Here is a 14,056-nt window from a genome sequence, read left to right as displayed (position 1 = left end):
ATTGAAGGCACTTAGTGCTATAAATTTTCCTCTTAGCACTGTTTTCATTGTGTCCCCTAAGTTCGGGTATGTTGAAGCTTCATTTTCACTGAATTCTAGGAAGACTGTTATTTCTTTATTTCTTTCCTGACTCAACTGTCATTGAGTAGTGAGTTGTTCAGTTTCCATGTGAGTGTAGGCCTTTTGCTATTTCTCTTGTTGTTGAAGTCCAGTTTTAGTCCATGGTGGTCAGATAGGACGCAAGGGATTATTTCAATTTTCTTGTTATCTGTTGAGGCTTGCATTATGACCAACTATATGGTCTATTTTGGAGAAGGTTCCATGAGGTGCTGAGAAGAAGGTAAATACTTTTGAGTTTGGGTGAAATGTTCTGTAGATGTCTATTAGGTCCATTTTATTAATGACATCTGTTAGAGTCAGTACCTCTTTGTTTAATTTCTCTTTTGCTGATCTGTCCTTTGATCAGAGTAGAATGTTAAAGTCTCCCACTATTAATGTGTGGGGATCTATGTGTGGTTTAAGTTTAATTAATGTTTCTTGTACAAATGTGGGTGCCCTTGTATTTGGGGTATAGATGTTCAGGATTGTGGTGTCCTCCTGGTGGAATTTTACCTTGATGAGTGTAAAGTTTTTATTAATTTTGGTTGAAAGTCTATTTTATTAGATATTAGAATGGCTAGTCCTGCTTGCTTCCTGGGTCCATTTGCTATGGAAAACTATCTTCCAGCCCTTTACTCTCAGATAATGTCTATCTTTGTGTCTTAAGTGTGTTTCTTGTATGCAACAGATTGTTGAGTCTTATTTATGTATCCATTTTTTTTTTATTCTGTGTCTTTTTATTGGAGAATTGAGTCCATTGATGTTGAGAGAGATTAATGACCAGTGGCTGTTAGATCCTTTCATATTGATGTTGGCATGGTAGTATATTTGTGTGCTTGGCTACTTTTTGTTTTGCTGTGGTGAAGTTATTTATTTCCTGCATTTTCTTGAAAGTAGTTAGTTTTCTTGGGTTGTATTTTTCCTTCTAGTATCTTCTGTAATGCTGCGTTTGTGTGTAGGTATTGCCGAAATTTGTTTTTGTCATTGAAAATCTTGTTTCTCCATCTATGAAGACTGAAATTTTTGCTGGGTATAGTAGCCTGGTCTGATATCTGTGTTCTCTTAAGTTCTGCATGATTTCTGTCCAGGCCCTACTGGCTTTCATAGGCTCTGTTGAAAAGTCAGGTGTGATTCTGATGGGATTACTATTGTATGTTACTTGGCCTTTTCCCTTGCAGCTTTTAGTAGTTTTTCTTTTTTCTGTATACTTACTGTTTTGATTATTATGTGGCGGGAGGATTTTCTTTTCTGGTCTAATATATTAGGTGTTCTGTAGGCCTCTTGTATTGTTATAGCCCTCTCCTTTAAATTAGGGAAATTTTTTTCTATGATTTTGTTGAAATTATTTTCTAGGCCTTGGAGATGGGAATATCTTTTTCCTCTATTCCTATTATTCTTAGGTTTTGTCGTTTCATGTTGTCTTGGATTTCTTGGATGTTTTGTGTCAGGAACTTTTTAGATTTATCATTTTCTTTGACAGATATGCTTTCTTCCATTGTATCTTCCCCTCCTTAGATTCTTTCTACCATCTCTTGTAGTCTGTTAGTTAAGCTTACCTCTGTTGTTCCTGTTTTTTTCCCTAAGTTCTCCCTCTCCATCATTTCCTCCATTTGTGTTTTCTTTAATTTTTCCAATTCTATCTTCAGATCTTGAACCTTTTTGTTCATTTCCTTTACCTGTTTGACTGTATTTTCCTGTTTTTCCTTCAATTTCATCACCTGTTTGTTTGAACATTCCTCTGTTTCTTTTATTTCTTTCAGTGATTTAATCATTTCCTCTGAAAGCCACAAACTTTTTGGCTACATCTTCCTGTATTTTTTTATGGATGGCCCTAATGTGTTTGATTTTATCTTCCTCTAATTCTTATGCATTTTATTTGTTTCCTCCATTAACCTCTTCATAAGCATCTCAAGATGTAAGGTCATCTTCTTGAATTTCACTTATTAGGGTGTTCAGAGCTACTTGCACCTGGATACCTGGGTTCTGGGGATGCCATACTGCTTTGCCTTTTGTTGTTTGTGCTTTTATGCTGACCTCTACCCATCTGTCCATCTCAGGTGTTGTCTGTTAATTTCTGGTGCCTGCTGGAGTCCTGGGGTGGGAGAATTCCTTGGCAGGGTTCTGAAGGAGATATCCTCAGCTTTTTGAGTATGGTCAACTGAATGGTGGTGCTTCTCAGGAATTGTCACAGTTCACCTCCAGCATATGGGCCTGTGTGGTTACTGTGGTGTTCAGGAAGGTTCTCCTCTCATCAGGAGAGGTCCTGGAGATGGCTGCCCTGTTGCTGGGTTTCTTGCTCTAAATTTAGTGAGCTGCTGCTGCTCCTGTTAAGCTGTACTTTCCAGGCACAGCCCTTGTGAAGAATCATGGAGTCCTATGTTTTTTTTTTCAGTTTAGCTAGAGATAACTGGTCGCACCTTTGAGCAGTATCTGAGGGCTCTTCCAATGGCTCTCAGGTTTCTGTGGGTCTGAGGTTGGAGTGTTGTGCCCCAGTACCCAGCCGTAATCAGTGGCAGGTGAACACAGCACTCATGTGTGCAGTAGAAGGCCAGAGCTTAGGGCTTGTGGGAACCTAGAAACTTTTCCGGAGTTGGGTGCCTGAGGGTTGGAACCAATATTTTCCCCAAGTCTGTGATGTTTTGGGGTCTGCAGGTCCATCTGGGATGTTGAATAGAGCAAGCAGACACAGGCACGTGGCTCCTCCTTGCTGGTGACTGGGAGACTGGGTACCTGGGTGTCTGGGCACTTGCAGCAACCGGGGTCTTTTCCGGAGAACTTTTTATTTTATTTTGTTAGGGGGGTGTTGGCTGAGTGCTCTGAGGTCAGACCAGCTCTTCCCCTCACTGTGGACTTCCACCCGACAGAGAAACTCAGTTTCTCGTACTCTGGGGCCCTCCGTTCTGTCTGGGATGGTGAGTCAAGTATGCAGGCAGGACTCTGTGCTGGCGGCTAAAGACACCACTTTGGGCTAGCACCTGGGGGCCCACCAGACCTGGGTCTTTTTCCAGGGATTCTTTGGGTGACCTAAGGTCAGTCCCAATCACTTCCTGCACCATGGGGTTTTTCTCTTGACTGGAAAGTTCAGTCTCTGGTGTTGTGGGGCCCACAGTTCAGTCTGGGACAGTGATCAGAGCATGCAGGTGACTTGTGGCTCTGGGCTGGTGAGTGAGCAACTGGCAGGACTGGAAACTGTTCTGTGGTTTAGCTGGGTTGTCTTAAGCTGATTGAATCTCACACTGTGGGCTTTCCTCTCACCTGGGAAACATAATCACTGGTGTTTTAGGGCCCAGGGTTCTGTCTGCTGGTCATTGTGCAGATCCTGCTATGCTGCTGGTCAGAAAGAATGTCCACTGCCCCACCCCACCCCTGTGATATATGACTTTTATGCTGCTATGTTAAGCTGATCTTATCACAGTGATGGATCTGAAAGAAATGCAAATTTAGCTTTCAACTCTGATATATAATTTTATTGAGCAGACTGAGAGTATTAATTAGTTTTTATATTCTCTGTGTAGATAAACACAGAAAGAAAGAGAATGAATTTTCCAAAACCTCATCTTTAAACACTTTGTTCCTCATTTACCATTTGCCTATGTATGTATGTATCTATGTTTCTATCTATTTACATATCTACCTACGTATCTATGTATCTATATATCTGTCTACCAACCTACCAACCTACCTACCTACTTTGAGCTTTGAGCTCAATGTGTGTGAAAAATAAATACAAGTCACTCACTTCTTTCTTTCTCCAGATAGTTCCACACTCCTAACTCTGTTTAATGTGAATGAAACGACAGTCTTTAAATTTCCTTTAGCATTTCTACCTCTCAAGTCTAAACAAAATTATAAGCGCCCAGAATTTAAATAAATAAATAAATGTTATCCTCGAAAGGGTAGAACGTTGAAAAGATTATGTGGGAAGTAGATAATGGATTAGATACTTATATTTGCTGTATGTTAAAGTGTAAGTAGATATGAGGTGAATCATAAACTTATTCTATATGGTATACCTTTTGTTTTGCTTATTTTTGTGAGTCAAGGTTTCATTCCATAGCCCAGGCTGGTCTTATATTTTCGGTTATTTTTCTTCAGCCCTCCAAGTACTCCAAGCCAGGACTATAGGCATGTACAGCAATACAGTTTCTCTTTTGTAACTTTGTATACTATTTTCTCATCTATTATTTTAGACTTTGTTTAAAAACATATCTAATACATTCACCTCATTTCTTTAAAGTATTACATACTTGACATATTACCATTATAGATACATAATAATTATAAAACTTTACTAGCAGTTATGTGGGTCCTTTGCATTTCATTTCTCACAATTAGTAATAATGCCACCCCACCAAACATTTTCTACTGTCTTTTCCTTTGTAACACTATTTTATTTGATAATTTTATCTGACTAGTACTAATATGTGCTACTGACTGAATTTCCAATAAAGTTTTAAACTTAAGGATGTCAGAAATTAATCATCTCCACATTATATGACCATAACCAAATTACTGCCAGTTACTCTCTCAGGGAATAATAAGTAGACACTTCAACACCTTCATCCGCACAGAAAGCTTTACTTCACAGAAAACTTACTGTACTAATGTGATCCATGAGGGAGGAAGATTGCAGGATTTTGGTAGATTTTTTTTTTTTTTTTTTTTTTTTTTTTGTTTACCAGGTGATTTATAGGGCATTTTTACATTGTTGCATACAGGCCTGTTTTCAGGTCCTAATATAGGTTACCCTTTAATTAAATGCATCTTCTGAAGTCTGGCTCCCAGAAGTAGCCTTCAAATGACAGTTCTCTGCCATTTATGTAAAGCACCTCAGCTTCCTGAAAGCTCAAGGGGAAGAACTGCAGGGGCTTCTGAGGCTTTTGAGCCTTAGTTTGCCTACTTATACAGGGTTCTTAACAACTATCTTTCCCTTTCTCACTCCCTCACTCCCCTGCCAATGTATCCTGGTTTATAATAACGCCACAATTTATTTAGGAAGTATTATTCTCTTTTATAAGTCTTTACTTCACAGTAAGTAGCTTGTTTCATTTACTTTTAAGTAATTCGTGGGGAAGAAACATAAATAAGAGTGTTGAAGAAAAACTTGTCACTGCCTTTTCTGCTGAGATACTCAATCTCCTTTCATATTGACATTTATTTTAAATTTTACTGGCACTCCTGTACTATATTACTTCTTTTCTCATTATCTTTTTAATTAATTTATTTATTTGTTTGTTTGTTTGTTTATTTATTTATTTGAGACAGGGTTTTTCTGTATAACTGTGGCTGACCTGGACTTGCTTTGTATATCAGGCTGGCCTCTGCCTCCCTGAGTGCTGGGATTAAAGGCATGCACCACACATCTGGAGGCCTTGTAATTTTAATACTCTTCACCACTACATAGAATATTTCACAGCATTATTACACATGAAACCCCAAGTTTCAGTAACACTTTTACAAAGTTGAATTGATTAGGACGTTGATTTGGTTTTCTTCAGCCTAGCCTAGGGAATCATCACCTGCAGCTGCTCTACTCAAGTGGATCCTAACCTGACCCACAGGTTTTCTAACTTTTCAGACCATTTGCTGTACAATCCAAATATTGCTCTTCCTACCATCATTTTCACACTCCCAGGATGCTCAAAGTGAGTTAGCAGAATCCTCCTCACCTTCCCAATTGCCTCATCTTCTTTTTGCACAAATTCAAATTGTATAGGCAATGTTAGGCATAGTGTCAGTTGAAGAAAGAAAAATATGGAGTTATGGTAATGACTGAATTTGAATTAAAACTATTAGTAAGCTAGACTTGGCAAGAAAAGAGAGCTAGACCTATTTCCTGAGGATCATGGTCCTCGGATGTGGTTCTTTCATGAATACATTGAAGGTTATCTTAACAATAAAGCAAGCTCTGAGAGAAGAGTAGGACTAAGGCTAAATCAATGCCTTATGTATATACATGGATTCTAGTAGGGAAAGACAAAACAAACCAGCATTTGTTACCACTCAGCTAGGAGTAAGTTTTACACCTGGCCTTCCTAGTTGCTCTGCCTGATACAACCTTCCCTTCTTGTCTAACAGGAATGGCCTGCCAGGTACTGACTTTTGGACTTGTTCCCAACTTAGTATGACACAAGCCAGATAGCTTATCATGACAAACAACTTGACCCTGAGGGAAGGTCAAGCATAACAGTGCTGAGGCCAGTACAGTTTCCAGGGCTGTTTCAATACAAACAGGGACTTTTGCTTTTTAGCTAAACGGGATGCCATCTTTCTGGAAACTTCTGGTGTTTCCCTGATTTTATTTCCCTAATATCACTAAAGCATAGAAATGTGCTATCTCTAACCACTTCTACTAGAGGTTTAGCTCTTGGGCCTAGAAAACTGCTTGTTGTATATAAATACAGACAAATTCAATAAAACATTTTGAGAAGTTCAGTTTAAGTCAAAAAAGTAATTACAGAATGAAGCATGTTACATGAATGATCAGATATTTTTGCCAGTCTTACTAATCAGACCAAAACTCAAATGTTTGTTGCATCAAGATAGTGCATTTTCATATAATTCTTTATCCATGTACTATTAAAAGAAAACCTTTATAACTCAGAGCATTGCTATTAACCAGTGTTAAAAATCTTTTTTGGTATTTCCAAGTATCATTATATATACTTTCTTTAGAAAACTGCTAACATGCATGTCCTATGACTCATCAAGTCCACTCTTTGCCATAAGCAAGAAAAATGTGTGCCCATAGGTTAAGTCTGAATCACCACATGGAGACCACCACTCACATATGCATTTGGCGAGAGTGTTTTATTTTGCAAAAGCCTGCATGCAAGGGTCAAACCATTGTACAAAATGGCAACCCTGGAAAAAGGCGCACAGGCCATTAATAAGAAACTAGGAGAATTACAGAAATGGTTAGGTAATCTAAAACCTCATTGGTGGGTGCTGGGGAAGTTACAAGGGTCGATTCCCCATTGGCTTGTGTCTAGGTGGTCGGTGAGTTGAATTCTTGAGCCATAAACGTTTAACTACAGGATGAGGTACCGCATTCATGTTCCATGAACATTTAACTACAGGATGAGATAAGGATGCCCAGCACATGCTTCTTCTTGAGATAATATATTTTTCCATTCTTGTGGTTAGCTCCAGGCTGTTTCTTGGGTAGAGGATTTTATGATCTTATTCCTGGATTTGGTGACCTATGGACTAATTGCTGGGACTAATGACTTTTCTTTTAAAGTCGAAACTGGTCCTAAAATGGAAACCAAATGAACTTTATGTTGTCCTCTGACATGTCCAATCAAACAAAAGAATAATCACTATAACTTTATTCATAAAAACTAAATTCTAGAAAAATAGCAAATGCTGAGCAGGAGAAGAATGTGTAATTAAATGGTGATATATTCATACAATGAAAACTATATAGCTATAAAAACAATAAGCTGCTCATACACAAAACTGGAGAAATGCTACATAACATATGGAGTAAATGAAACCAGATACCAAAAAAAAAAAATGCATATGTGTGATTCCAATGACACCAATTTCAGGAAGATATGCTGATGAACTAACTAGATGATAAAGTCAGAAAACAAAATATTGACTATCTAAGACTTTATATATATATATATATACACATATAAATGAGTATATACTAAGAAACTAAAGGATAAATTTCAGAGGGTATTGGAAATATTCTATATCTTGACTTGATTAGAGGTTTTAGGAGAAGGGAGTTTGCAGAGGTACTTATATGTTAAAAATTACCAGACTTCACAATTAATGTTTGTGTACTTTAAGAGTTTACTTTATGTCTATTATGTCTGAAAGAAAACTAACTCCAATATAGATGGACATAAAAACATAGCAACAATTTTCTTTAGTCATTTAAATTCAAATAGCTAGAGCCAGATGTGCTTAAATGTTCAACACATGTATATGTCTAAAATGATCAGCCCCCATACATCTGATTGGTTGGCGTAATAAAAATGGTTGGCGAATACACAGTCACTTTTTGTTCAATTTGTTCAAAAGCTTTACAGACGAAGCTCGTGATGTGAGCATTTATAAACAAGGTAAGTCTAAATTATAAGAACCCATACCTTGCATCCTAAGAATGTTATTCCTAGGAAAAAGAAAATTTCAGGATTTAAAATATGAATGCAGATTCCTGTTTTTGTTTATTTTTTTCTGCACAGCATAAGTGCCACAAGAAATTTTTAAAAAATCTTGAAAGGCAATATAGCCTGTCATTAATATATTCTTTAATTTCCTTCAAATATGACCTTGGGCAATGGACTTTATTTAGGAATAACAGTTCCAAGGACTGAACATATCAGCATGTTTACATCTTTTAAAATAGTTTCTAGCACGTATTATGTGCTAATACAAGTTAACTTTTTTGTAAATCATATGACAGGTATAGAATAAATTTGACTAGTAAGATATCTACATTCTATTACAAACAATCAATTTTATTTTTTTGGAAAGTTTATATTATTTTTCATAATGGTGATACTAATTTACATTCCTATCAAGAGTGTATAAGGGTGACCTTTTCTCTAGCACATCATCAGTGTTTTATCATTTTTTCTTTCTCCTTTTAAAAATTTAATTTATAAAAATTTGCATACATGAGTACTATATTTATATCATTTCCACCTAACCTTCTCCTTCCTCCAATTTCTTCCATGCCTCCTCCTGGTTTCTTTAGGTGTATAGATTAGTATATGTTTATTCTATATTATATGTCTAGTATCCACGTATAAGTGAGTATATACCATGTATGGTTTTCTGCTTCTGGGATACTTCACTCAGGATGATGATCTTTTAGATCCCACCATTTTTTTTCTGCAAATTTCATGATTTCCTTGTTTTTAATAGCTGAGTAGTATTCCATTGTGCAAATGTACCACAATTTCTGTATTCATTCCTCAGTTGAGAGACATCTGGGTTGTTTCCAGGTTCTGGCTATTACAAGGAGAGAAACAGTACCAAAATATCTGGGCCCAGGGGTCTTATCTGAGACTGATACTCCAACCAAGGACCATTCATGGGTATTTACCTAGACCCCCTGCTCAGATGTAGCCTATGGCAGCTCAGTATCCAAGTGAGTTCCCTCATAATTGGAATAGGGACTGTCTCTGACATGAACTCAGTGACTGGCTCTTTGACCACCTCCCCTTGAAGGGAGAGCAACCTTGCTAGTCCACAGAGGAGGACAATGCAGCTAGTCCTGATGAGACCTGATAAGCTAGGATCAGATGGAAGGGGAAGAGAACCTCCTCTATCAGTGGACTTGGAGAGGGGCATGGGAGGAGATGAGGGATGGAGGGTGGGATTGAGAGGGAATGAGGGAGATGGCTACAGCTGGGATACAAAGTGAATAAAGTGTAATTAATATAAAAATAAATTTAAAAAATCTCATTCAGAATGACAAACAGGATAGACACTAGAAGTAGTAGAAGACAGGAAACAGGATGGGAGTCTATTATAGAAGGTCCTCTGATAGGATTCACCCAACAGGTGATCAAAGCAGTTGCTTTGACTCAGGGCCAAATGTTGGGCAGAGCGCAGGGAGTCTTATGGAGGAAGAGAGGGGTGGGATTAGAGGAACATGGAGGGGACAGGAGCCCCACGATGATACCAACAAAATTAAAAGTTATGAGCTCAGGAGGTCCTGTAGAGACTGATGCAACCACCAAGGACCGTGCAGGGAGAGGACCTAGATCCCTTGCTCAGATGTGGTTGTGTGGCAGCTCAGTCTCAATGTGTATCCTGAATGAGACAAGCAAGGGCTGTCTCTATCATGAACTCAGTTCTATCATGAACTCAGTTGACTGCTCTCTGATCTCTTGCCCCTGATGATGCAGCCTTTCAGGCCAAGGAGGAAGATGATCTAAGCAGTTCTGATGAGAGGTAGCAAGCTATGGGCCTACAACAATAGTGGAGAACTCCCATTTTTGGTTGACTTGAAGAAGGGGATGGGGGAAAGAGGGAGGGAGGGTAGGACTGGAGGAGTTGAGGGAAGGGCTTTCAATGGGGATACATAATGAATAATTTATGAAGAAAAAAATTAAAATTGAAAAAAGATAGTACTGTGCCTCAGTGGTTGGGGCTCAAAAGAGCTAGCAGATTTTAGATATATGGCTAGCAGTGGTATAGCTAGTTCTTGAGGAAGCACTATTCCTATTTGTCTTAGAAAGTGCCAGATTGATTTCCAAAGTGGTTGCCATGTTTACATTCCCACCAGGAATGGAGAAGGGCTCCCCTTTCTTCACATTCTCTCCAGCATGTATTGTCACTTGAGATTTTGATCTTAACCATTCTGATGCGTGTAAGGTGAAATCTCAGGGTCATTTTGATTTTCATCTCCCTGATGACTAAGGACACTCAACATTTCTTTAAGTGTTTCTCTGCAATTCTATATTCCTCTACTGAGAATTCTCTGTATCTGTTTATCTCTGTATCCCATTTTTTAATAGGATAACTTGGTTTGTTGCTGTTTAACTTCTTGAGTTTTTTTACATATTCTGTATATTAGCCCTCTGTCAGATACAGGGTTGGTGAAGATCCTTTCCCAATCTGCAGGCTGTTGTTTTGTTTTGATGACAGTATCCTTTGCTTTACAGAAGCTTTTCAGTTTCATGAGGGCCCATTTACTTATTGTTGATCTTAGCGCCTGTGCTTTTGGTATTCTGTTCAGGAACATGTCTCCTGTGCTAATAAGGTTGAAGATCTTTCCCAATATTTCTTCTAACAGATTTAATGTGTCTGGTTTTATATTGAGGTCTTTGATCCACTTGGACTTTAGTTTTGTGCAGGGTGATAAATACAGACCTATTTGTACTTTTCTGCATGTAGACTTCCAGTTAGACCAGCACCATTTGTTGAAGATGCTGTCTTTTATCCATTGTAGGGTTTCGCCTTCTTTGTAAAAAGTCAAGTATTTGTAGGTTTATTTCTGGGTCTTCTGTCCAATTCTATTGATTCACTATTCTGTTTCTATGCCAGCACAATGCAGTTTTTCTTACTATTGCTCTGTAATACAGCTTGAGATCAGGGATGGGGATACCTCCAGATGATCTGCTGTTGTACAGGATCGTTTTGGCAATTCTGGGTTTTCTGTTTTTCCATATGAAGTTGGGGATTTTTCTTTCAAGGTCTATACAGAATTGTGTTGGTATTTTGATGGAAACTGCATTGAATCTGTAGAACTGCATTGAAGATGGCAGGATGGCCATTTTCACTACGTTAATCCTACTGATCGGTAAGCATGGGAGGTCTTTCTTTCTTCAAAGACTTGAAGATTTTTTTTTTTCAAACAGGTCTTTCACTCCCTTGGTTATAGTCACACCAAGGTACTTTATGTTATTAGTGGCTATTGTGAAGGATTTTGTTTCCCTAATTTCTTTCTCAACCCATTTGTCTTTCGTATACAGGAGGGTTACTGTTTTTTGTTTGTTTGTTTTGTTTTGTTTTGTTTTCGTTCTACAACCATGTTCATAGCAGCTTTATTCATAATAGCCAGAACCTGGAAACAACCCAGATGTCCCTCAACTGAGGAATGGATACAGAAATTGTGTTATATTTACACAATGGATTACTCCTCAGCAATTAAAAACAAGGAAATCATGAAATTTGCTGGCAAATGGTGGGATCTAGAAAAGATCATCCTGAGTGAGGTATCCCAGAAGCAGAAAGACACACACAGTATATACTCACTTATAAGTGGATATTAGACATATAATATAGTGTAAACATACTAAAATTTTGCACTTAAAGAAGCTGAGCAAGAAGGAGGACCCTGGGTAAGATGATCAATCCTCACTCAGAAAGGCAAACAGGATGGACATTGGAAGAGGAAGAAAACAGGAAACAGGATTGCAGCCTACCAGAGAGGGCCTCTGAAGGACTATACCCAGCAGTATATCAAAACAGATACTGAAACTCATAAACAAACTTTGGGAAGAGTGCTGGGAATCTTATGAGAGAAGGGGGAGATAGAAAAACCTTGAAGGGAAAGGAGCTTCACAAGGAGAACAACAGAACCAAAAAAATCTGGGCCCAGGGGTCCTTTCTGGGTCTGATACTCCAACCAAGGACAATTCATGAAGATAACCTAGAACCCATGCTCAGATGTAGCCCATGGCAGCTCCATTTCCCAGTGAGTTTCCTAGTAAGGGAAACAGAGACTGTATCTAACATGAATTTAGTGGCTGGCTCTTTGATCCCCTCCCCCTGAGGCAGGAGAAGCCCTACCAGACCACAGAGGAGGACAATTCAGTCAATCCTGATGAGACCTGATAGGATAAGGTCAGAAGGAAGGGGAGGAGAACCTCCCCTATCAGTGGACTAGGAGAAGGGCATCAGAGGAGATGAAAGGGGGAGGATGGAATGCATGGGAAGGAGGCAAGGTGCTACAGCTGGGATACAAATTGAATAAACTGTAATTAATATAAAAAATAAAAATTAAATAAAAGAGCTATCAGAATCCAAAAACTTTCCAGTCTCTCTGATGAAGATGATGACTGCCAGTATGTTTTCAGAATGTCCTTAAATAAAAGAAAGTAAGAAAGCTAGTTAGTACCAGAGGATCTATTATTCCAAATCATGTTATTCCAAACATCTTGTAAACAAAAGATGAGCTATTGCTCTGATGAAACAACGCAGTAAGAAAAATAAGAAAGAGGCTCCTAAATATTATTAACTTTTATCAAAGAGAATGAAGCCAAAGAAAAATACCAAAAACATATTGCCAAGTGATATGGGTTGTACTTGCTGAGAGTGTCTACTTTTAAGTCTGGGTCCACTGAAAAATAAGTCTTCATGAGTAACAAATATATTATCAAACCTTGAAAAAGACAAATACTATCACTTTTAGAAAAGTTTCTTGATTCCTATTCTTGAGTAGTGTTCCTAGAAGGCCCATTGTAAACAGAAAATAGAGAGACCAAAAACCTGATAAGACATAGTTAGGGCATGATGACACAAACCTTTAATCCCAGCCAGTAAAGAAGTAAGACCTTGCTTCAGAAACTCAAACTAAACTAAGACCAACCAACCAAATAAGAATACCTTGCATTAAATAAATAATTTATATAAACTAATAACAAATTTAAGTTATGTATTTCATATACCTAGCTAAGAACAACTCCCAAGCACCTACCACATTGTCTTCTTGCAAAATTTGTATACATAGTTGGTGTCAATTCATCTTTATTGAAAGTTCTGTTCTCATTGGATAGTTGGCCTTGGAAAACAAAATAAAAAAAATGTGGTTCTATGAGATTCTGAGAAGGCCTGGTGGTGCACTTTTGTAATACCAGCACTTAGGGAAGCAGAGGCAGGTGGATCTCTGTGAGTTAGAGGACACCATGGTCTACATAGTGAGTTCCAGGACAGCCAAGGCTACATAGAAAAACCCTGTCTTGAAAATCAAAACACAACACAACAAAACAAGAAGACGTTGAACATGTCTTAGTATATGTGGCTCTTGGTGGTTATTTTTTCAGTTCTTTAAATGCCATTTCATAAGCAAGTGAAGGCAGTAAGGTGTAGTGATGGGACATTAAACTGCATCTTATTAATATAACCGAACAGTATCTGATAATGAGTAGCCACTGCCTATATCTGTATGACCATATGAGAAGACTAAATAGTCATCTGTATTCTACAACTCTACTGGTAGAAAATGATACTGGAGTGGTATCAGTTATTCCATAATGTTGACATTACATAGATCAATGCTGATCTCTTTAGAAAATAATTTGGACTCAAAGCTATCTTTGGATTTGGGGTTCCAAGATGGCGGCGAGCAGAGCACACTGTTTTGGAGAGGCAGAGGACATGAATCTCTGAAATTGGTGAGTGGAGAGACAATTGAAACTAGAATTTGAACTTTGGGGCTTTCTAAAGGAGAGGGGACACCACAGAAGCATGAAGTGCTTGTAGA

The sequence above is a fragment of the Psammomys obesus genome, unplaced genomic scaffold (assembly GCF_907164565.1).
Source record: "Psammomys obesus unplaced genomic scaffold, mPsaObe1.curated_primary_1811, whole genome shotgun sequence".
NCBI classification, from domain to species: Eukaryota; Metazoa; Chordata; class Mammalia; order Rodentia; family Muridae; genus Psammomys; species Psammomys obesus.
Note: the sequence above shows the minus strand (reverse complement) of the source record.